Here is an 8975-nt window from a genome sequence, read left to right as displayed (position 1 = left end):
TCCATGGCCCGGGCGCGCTGAGGGACGCGGCTCTCGCCTCAGCCCGGCGGCGGCGGCCGAACAATGAAGCTCCTGAAGCCGACCTGGGTCAACCACAATGGTGAGTGCGCGCGTGGGTCGCGGGGGGCCGAGCCCGGAGACGGGCCGTGGTCTGGAGCCAGGTGGGAGCCGTGCGCAGGCCTGCCCGCCTCGCTCCGACGCCGAGTGCCCGGTGCCCGCGCCGCGGGGCCGGCGGTCGCGGACTTTGTCCTCGCGCGAGGAGACCGGGAGCCGGGCACGTGCTCGGCCACGTCCGCCCTCGCCCCGGCCGTTGCTCCTAAGCCCTCGGACGCCCGCCCGTGGTCCGGGCAGGGTTAGCGGCCCGGCCCGGGGAGCGGCCCTGGGCTCCGGCCGGGATGTGCCAGGACGGTCCAGTGTGTGAAACTGGAGCGGAGTGGCCTTTTAGTGGCGGGGTGTAGACCTGGAATGGGCACGTCTGCCATGCCAGAGGGCCTGGTTCTGGTGACAGTGCTTTAGGTGGGGGACCGTGATTCTGGGCTGAGATCCCCTAGCCTGAGGAATTACGTTCACACTGAGCTGGAGCATGAGGGCGACTCGGATGGGGCCCACGGGGCACAGGTGTGTGCTCGGAGAGGGCCTGCCTTAGCTCTGGGGCAGCGGCCCTAAAGCACACCCAGGGAGCGGACTCATCCAGTTCTCTGGTAGGGAAGAGACTCTGGTACAGAGAAGCGCGGTAACCAGCAGTTTTACTGTAGTTCTGTCTGGCCCGCACACTTGTTGCAGGAGTTGGCCTTCGCCCCCTAGGAAGGTGAGGGGAGCGAGCCCCCATCCCCTGCCGGTAGCAGTGAGCCCAGGGAGCAATACTCCAGCTGAGGGCCCGCAACCTGGATGTCCCGACTGCTGGTAGGCAAAGAGTCACCCTGATTCTGTCTTGTTCCTCATTTCTACTTTGCTGTGCGACTAGAGGGAGCTAGTTTTCTTTTAGAACAAGTTGGGTAGATGCTTTTGCCTTTCTTAAGTGTGTTGCTTTTTAGTTTTGAACTTGATCTCAGGATGCTTGCTTTCTATTGCTGCAGCCTTTCCATTTTCTAGCAGGACATCCTTCTCGTTTTTCAGGGCCCGGGTGAGGTCCCCTTTTCCTTTTGTTACCATTCCTCTTGAGTTACTCCACTAGATGCTCTCTGTCCCTGTGGGTGTACATTCCTTGTGCCCCTAGGGCGCAGACCGCCTCGCTCCCCTCTGCATTCCCTGCCACACTGAGCAATGCCTTTCACGTAGAGGGTCTGCGATAAACGTTGGCTGATGCAGGTAAGAGAGCTGAGGTTGCCATAACTTACTAAGACAGCTGGGTTGACAGTATGTGAGAGCAAAAGCAGTGAACTCTGGTTTCATTTCTCCTGTGTTGGTCTCCAAGTGCATTTCCTGACGTGTAGTGTGAGATCTTTCCCTGGAGAACTGGGCAAATGTTCAGTAATTATAAATTATGGTGCTTGTGAGTCAGGAAGGGAAAAGTTTTTACGATGAGCTAGTTTGCTGTGCAAGTGAAGTCTGAAGGAATTTTCATTTTGACACTGCCTAGATGAGGTTGTGTGTGTTGTGTACCCTTCTCCAGCCTTCCTTCTACCATGTAATTTATAACTTCGTGATAAGCTCCTTTGTAGGACACAGGTTTTATGCTGTGTAGGCACAAGTAAGTCAGGATGCTTAAGCTATTGTTTAGGCACAAACAAGAGAGAGTCTGCAGCCAGGCCGCAGCCAGTAGTCCCCGTCTGGCAGGGTGGGCTGAGCTGTGGGCCTGGGGCCTCTTGTTGCTGCAGCCTCTCCACTGGCCTCGAGTAGAACCTGATAGTATCTGCCCTGCCTTCTTTGTAGCGTGATTGTGGTGTTTGCTTGGGAAGGAAGACAAAGTGCTCCCCGAGATAATAGAAGAAATTGAGACTCTTTTAAACCTGTTCTTTGTCAGGTTTCCTTTCTTTTAAAATCTGGAATCGCCCGTCTCATTGAGTGTTCAGGACTGTCTGGTAAATTACTGCTCTCCTGAAGGACATACTGATGGTCTGGATCAGTACTGAGCTGTCCTTTAAAAACTGGTGAATAGGGGGAGCTGCTGGGGGCGAGCGCTGCTTAGCCAGGAGCTCAAGTGTTGGGTGGTGGCCAGTAAAGTCGAACGTGCTTTGGGTTAAGGGACCCAAGAGACCGTGGTGGTTTGGAGAGAGCATCACAGCACTTTCTGGCTTCCTGACTCTGCATTCAGTCTCCTGACTGATTATGCAGCTCGAACATACTTTTTCTGGGGTCTAAGAGCCTGAAGAGGGAGGGAGCAGAGAGCCCTGCGTTTTCCCTGAGGTGGCGGGATTCATCAAATAGTGTAAGCGGGCAAGTTGAAAGCAGAGAGAGAAGTGTTTGTTGGGTGCAGGTGTGTTCTCAGTCTTCGTTTTCCTGGCTGATGATAGTAGTGAGACCTTTCCTCTAAGGGAGGGTTTCTCAGTCTCAGCACTATTGACATTTTGGGCCACATAACTGTTGTGGAGACCAATCTGTGTTGTAGGATGTTAGCAGCATCCCTGGCCTCTGCCCTCCAGATGCCAGTAGCATCTAAGCTCACACACACACACACAGAGTTGTGACAAAAGAAACTGTCTCCAGACATTGCTAGTGTCCTCTGTTGGCCAGGTCACCCCCAGTTGAGAATCACTGTTCTAAGGTGATCGGTTAAATATTGAAGTCATGTCACAGTAACAAGCTTTGAGCGTGGAATCAGACTGGATTCAAGATGTCATCATTTATTAGCTGTAGATTGTTGGGCTTGTGACTCCACTTTCTGGGCCTTGGTAAACTTGAAGCTATGTGCCAGGCATTGTTCACACACACACACACACACACACACACACACACACACACGTGTTTTACTCTGTGTTCTTGGATATGGCATTCCTTATGTATTTTATTTTAGGCTTGGCCAAAATAAGGTTTATTTCTAAGTTAGGTTATGACCATATATTTGTTAGAAACTGAAAGCAGTTGGGTTTTTGGTTGTAGGAAAATGCAGTTTGTATGTTGAGAATCATTGAGATTCATGGTTCTTCCCATCACAGGGCCTTTGTCCCTGAGAGTTTTTCTGGAATTCTTGTGGTGTTCATGCACAGCTCTTTAGTGAAGCCCATTCTAACCAGAAGGGCCAGGACTGAAAGGACACTCATTCTCCTTTGGTTTCTGGCAGTGCTGTAAAAAGGTGTATGGCAAATTTTCAATAATGGGATAATTTGTCAGTTAACTGCATTGCTTTATGGCATGTGTTTTTTCTCCTGTCCTATGATTGGATTCTTTTCCCTACCTCTTCTCATTCCACAAAGGATTTAAGACATTCTACTGAGGCATGTCCTGCACCTGAGTGACAATGAATATCAGTTTGAAGGGGAAACTCGAGGAAGGATGACCCAGTAATGAAACTGGCCTGGGTGTGGAAAGGCTCTGCACAGCTGCTCTGAGAACAGGCCAGGAGGGATCCTGGTAGTGACGTTTTGTGACTGCCCTGGTCATTCAGGTAACTTGTGCAGTTGGCCCAGATCAGGGCTTCTCAAACAGGCCAGAGTCTGGAGACATTTTTGGTTTTCGCAGCTGGAGGGGGTGGAGTGTGGGTGGAGAACAGGATGCCGCTGAACTAGAATGCTCTGCGGCCTCATGGATGCTCCTCTGCAACAGCCACCTGGCCCAACGTCCATAGTGCCGAGGCTGGGAAACTGCTCTAGGTGAGAGTACCTTTATATCGTTATTTGGCCTTTCCATCCATCCAACTAGATTGTAAGCTTCTTGAGAACAAGGAATTTGCCTGTTATTTTGGAGTCAGATAGTCCTGTTCTTGAGTCTCTGTGCTCTACTGCTCACCGAAGTGTGTTACAGAAGGTTCTTTACATCTCTTATCCTGGTCTGTTAAGTGAAGCGGGTAACAGCTGCCTTGGCTGCTGCCTGCTCACCTGCGAAGGCTCAGGAAATGCACACTCTCTTCACAGTGTCACACTGACTTAACACCTGAAGGCAGCAGAGTGATTTTTAAAAATAACCAGAATACATCTGAAGAGGATTCGGAAGAAAACTGGGTGGGATTTTGCCTTAGATAATACCCTTGTGGGATTTACACTGATTTATACACTGAACGTTGAACCCTTCTGGAGAGAAGTTCTGTGGGGATCAGAGGTAAAAAGACGCTCCCTGTGCATGGAAAACTGTGCCAGGTGGGAGAGGGGAACAGACCACATTCTAGAATGCAGGGCAGAGGGTAGCCTGGGGAGGAGGGCGTGGTCTGTGGGTGCCCTTGGGCTGGGTCTGGACCACAGGAAGACTGTGAGGCAGAGGAGGTGCCACTGCTGTGGGAGCATCAGGAGTGGAGGCCCAGGGAGGGCTGGCGTGTGGAGCATGTTAGCACAGAGACTGCGCGGGTGATGGCAGGTGGGGCTGCAAGCCAGAGCCATGAGCACCTGCCTAGAAGCTTGGACTTCTTCTGGGGGTTGCGAGAGGGGAGCATGGGGCGTTTCTGGGGAGGCTGGATGTGGTTGGAAGGCCCCAGAGGAGCTGCTAGGCATTCCCTGGGCCTAGGTGAGAGGCCCTGATGGAGGCAGGGAGGTCAGTGGTAGAGGTACACACGGGGTAGAGGCAGGTAGCTGTGTAGATTGGAGACACTCAGAGTTGATTTCTTTAGTACGCTGAGAACAGAGTAGAGATGAGGGCTAGGAAATGAGGTTTTCTTAAACATTTCTTTTAATTTAAGGAGTGGTTAAAAAGATGTTTTCACCTTATGAGTTGAATTGAAGTTACACAGCTGGTAGGGACCTCTGGGCAGTGCCTGGCCTTGGCCATTGAGGGGACCTGCTGCCTGCCTTGACCCCTCCTTTTCCCCAGAGGTACGAGGCTACCCTGTTCATCCAGGGTATTTGCCTGTGGACTGCAGAGGTGTCTGGCTCATGAAACATGGGTCTGGAATGAGCCCTGGGGACCATACATTGATGCAAGCACATTTTATCCTGCCGAGACGAGCAGCAACACCTGGAGGCAGGAGTGGGCCATCGGTTCGTCCACGTCATTAAAGAGCAGGGAGGGCATGTCGTGGACACTGGACGCCCACCCACTTCTTCCCTTCCATCAGAACCCCAGGGTTTTCCTCTTGTCTGCCCTCTCCTTCAGGGTCTTGATAACCCTGAGCTGGAGTGTGGGTGAGTGCCCAGGCCTCATTGGGGAACAGCCATGTTATGCCATTCTAACCAGTAGGACTGGGAGGGGATGTCTGCTCGGGGTTTCTGGGGAATAATCAGGTAAGAAGAGATGCTTGAGAGGCCCATCTCTCTTCTCCTGGACTTCACTGCGTCTGTGTATGGCAGCCAGCCTGTGACCCTGAGGACAGGGCTCGCACCGAGGATGACAGGAGGGGAAGGTGGAAGGAGTGGCTCCTTATGCCGCTATGAATGAACCTTGAAGCCAGCCCTTCTCAGGACTTGTCACGTGACTTAGTAGGTTACCCTTGAAATTCTCTATGACTTGCTGCAGAAAGAAAACATCCCTGACAGTATAGTTGGCAGATGGGAACTTAGTAAGTTTCTATAAGGAGAAAAGGAGATGCAGGAGGGGAGCTTACTGAGGTGACAGAGGGCAGGCCTCATAAATGAGAGTGGTAGGTGGGTGAGTGCGGGAGAAAGCCCTGGGGTAGGGGTAGGGTGAGGAGTTTAAATAAGGTTCTTTGGGGAAGCCTGCGTGAGAAGGTAACATGTGAGCAGAGACCTCGTTGCAGGAAGCAGGCGGTGAGCTGGATGTGTGTGTGCCCAAGACGTACCTGGGGTGCTCTTGGACTCCCCGCCTGCGGGGCGTGAGGGAAGCAGGGCTGGATAGGTAGGAGCTGGTCGGTAATGCAGGTACCACAGAAGCTGCAACTGGCCCTGCTGGGGGGCTGGGTGAGCCCTTCAGAGTTGTCCCGAATTGGGATGAGGGGCTCAGGCCTTTATACTCCCACATCCACAGTCATCGGGCACAGGCTGTCCCCACCAGGAGGCCTGATCTTGGTCAAAGCATTTCTTCCGCTGAGGAGCTGTCACAGGCCGTAAACACTCCCACAGCTGGGGTGGGGGTGGGGGGGCGTGTTTCATTCCTGGAGGGAGGGCACCTGGACAGGGCATCATGGCAACCTCCTAGGCCTGATGGAGGTGAGGAAGGCAGCCCTCTGTGGGAGGAGCATTTCAGGCAGCGAGAATGGCCAGAGCAAGCTTGCCTGGTGGGTGGGTCTGAGGAAGAGCAAGGATGTGGGAGCAACACTGGGAGGCATGAGCAGCAGGAGGTGAGGCCAGGTGAGCAGTGGACTGGCTGGAGGACCTGCACACATGGGCCCTCCATGCGGCTTGAGTAGAGGAGTCCCACGCCTGGCGTGCTCTCAGATCTTGCTGGCCACTGCACTGGGACTCGGCAGGGCAGCGGGCATGGGGGCAAGGGCGGGAGCTGGAGGACCTGGGAAGAAGCTGTGGCAGTAATCCAGAGGTGGCCAGGGCAGCGGTGGTGCAGTGTGTTTGTGGTGGGGGGTATACATAAACACATACACACATGTTGGTGTTGAAGTATAATTTACATAGTGAAATACACAGACATGAGTTTTGACAAACAGGTACACTGTAACCTGTTCCCCACTCAAGATAGAGAATGTTTGCACCTCCCCAGAAAATTAGAGTTACATTAGTGAATGTAGTCACCAGGTCGAATGTGGGGTGTGAGATAGTGGGGAAAGGGGAGCCTGTGGGATCAGTAAGACTGTGAAGGAGCAGATGGGGAGGAGGAGCCAGGTTCAGTGACGTGGGGTGACCAAGCCCGCCCCGTAAGAGGCCTTCCCCGAAGCGCCTGTATGCTGAGGGGCCTCAGCCTCCTCCTCCTGAAGCACCAGGGCTCTGAGCTGGAGCTGCTTTTGAGGAACAGGACGGCTGCTTTATTTTTGGCTGTGTCCATTGCCAATCTGATTGCTCTAGGGTACGTTAATGGTGTGTGAGGATCTGGATAATGGAGCACTTTGTGACTTTATGCTTGTAATGTGGAAAATGTAAAGTAATTTTTCTTATAAAAGTAATGCCTGTTCAATTTAGGAAAAGTTAGAAAATACAAAAGGAGAACACATTGTTAAAACTTTTTAATATGGGCTTTCAGACCATTTGGAAAAAATAACTGGGTAACAGTGCTTTTTGAAAACACATTTTGTTTAGTGTGCATACCACATTATAAAGGTACCTGGGTTGTTCAAGATCTTAGCCAAATGCCCGATATCATAGTAAATCCAGTGTTTTTATTGAGTAGCCTCCCTTCAGACAGCTGAAGTGTTACCATGCATTTTCCACTTAAATGATATTGTAGGGTTGTTATTTTTCTTTTTTCTTTTTTTAATTGACGTACATTAATTAGTTTCAGGTGTACAACATAATGCTTCAATATTTGTTCATATTGCAAAATGATCACCGCAATAAGTCAATATCTGTCACCTCACATAGTTAAAGAATTATTTTTTCCTGATGAGAACTTTTAAGATTTATTCTCTTAGCAACTTTCAAATATGCAATACAGTATTATTAACTATAGTGTTATTTTCTTAGCTGTGGTTGTTGTTAAACAAACTTTCTCCTCTATGGGAAAGTTTTTCTTTTTTTTTTTTAATTTATTTTATTTTTGACTGTGTTGGGTCTTCATTGCTGCGCGTGGGCTCTCTCTGGTTGCTGCGAGCAGGGGCTGCTCTTCATTGTGGTGCACGAGCTTCTCATTGCGGTGGCTTCTCTTTTTTGCGGAGCACGGGCTCTAGGCGCGCGGGCTTAGTTGCTCCGTGGCACGTGGGATCTTCCTGGACCGGGGCTCAAACCTGTGTCCCCTGCATTGGCAGGCGGATTCTTAACCACTCCACCACCAGGGAAGCCTGGAAAGTTGTTCTTAACTGCTCTTAATTCTCTAATGGATCTAGATAAGGAGGGATGACTCTATTTATAGAAATTCATCTTGCAGATACCATTTAAGGAATATCTCTGTTCTGTAAAATTAGAGGAGAGAGTATGAAGTGTTTGTTTTGCGGCACGCGGGCCTCTCAGTGTTATGGCCTCTCCCGTTGCGGAGCACAGGCTCCGGACGCGCAGGCTCAGCAGCCATGGCTCACAGGCCTAGCCGCTCCAGGGCATGTGGGATCTTCCTGGACCGGGGCACGAACCCGTGTCCACTGCCTCGGCAGGCGGACTCTCAACCACTGCGCCGCCAGGGAAGCCCCAAAGCCTTCTTGATTGTGTGTTGGCAAATGCTTGAGGGTAGTTTCCAAGACCAGGGGAATGGCAGTAGGGCTAGCAGTACGGAGTTTTTTAGCACAAAAAGTTACATATAAAAATGTAAATATTAAAGAAAATCACATAAAATCTCAAAAAAAAAAAAAAAAAAAAAAAAACACCCAGCCCAACAACGGTTGCTCCAGCTTCCTTCCTGTGCTGTGTTTTGAATGTCTCAGGCACCTGACACCTGAGGTGTCCCTGCAGTGGTGCTGACTTAGGGAGACCGGGAAGTTGTGGTTGAAGCGGTGGAGGTCCCAGCTGCAGATGGCTCTGTGCAGCCAGGGCTCTGCTTCCCCTGCAGGGGTTCGCCAACATGAGTCCCCCCTCAGTCAGGAGGAGCCCACCTTCCCAGGATTGGGATGCTAGTGACATGGAATGTGTGTTAGAATTGGGAGCCTCTGCCCAGCCTTTCACAACATCAAGTGTTTATGGAGTGCCTACTGTGTGTCGCTGCCCTAGGGAGACCCCGTGACTAAGCAGACAAAAGTGACTCAGCTCTCGGGCTTTACATTCCAGTGGGCAGAGTAGAGAGACGTGCAATAAAGGAAGCGACACCTACAGTACATGGGAAAGTAGATCAGTGTTAGGGGGGTTGTTGTGCCAAGCTGGGTGGTCAGGGGAGGCCTCAGTGCAGGGAACGGAGGCAGGAGGGAA

The sequence above is a fragment of the Lipotes vexillifer genome, unplaced genomic scaffold (assembly GCF_000442215.2).
Source record: "Lipotes vexillifer unplaced genomic scaffold, Lipotes_vexillifer_v1.1 scaffold987, whole genome shotgun sequence".
Taxonomy (NCBI): domain Eukaryota; kingdom Metazoa; phylum Chordata; class Mammalia; order Artiodactyla; family Lipotidae; genus Lipotes; species Lipotes vexillifer.
Note: the sequence above shows the minus strand (reverse complement) of the source record.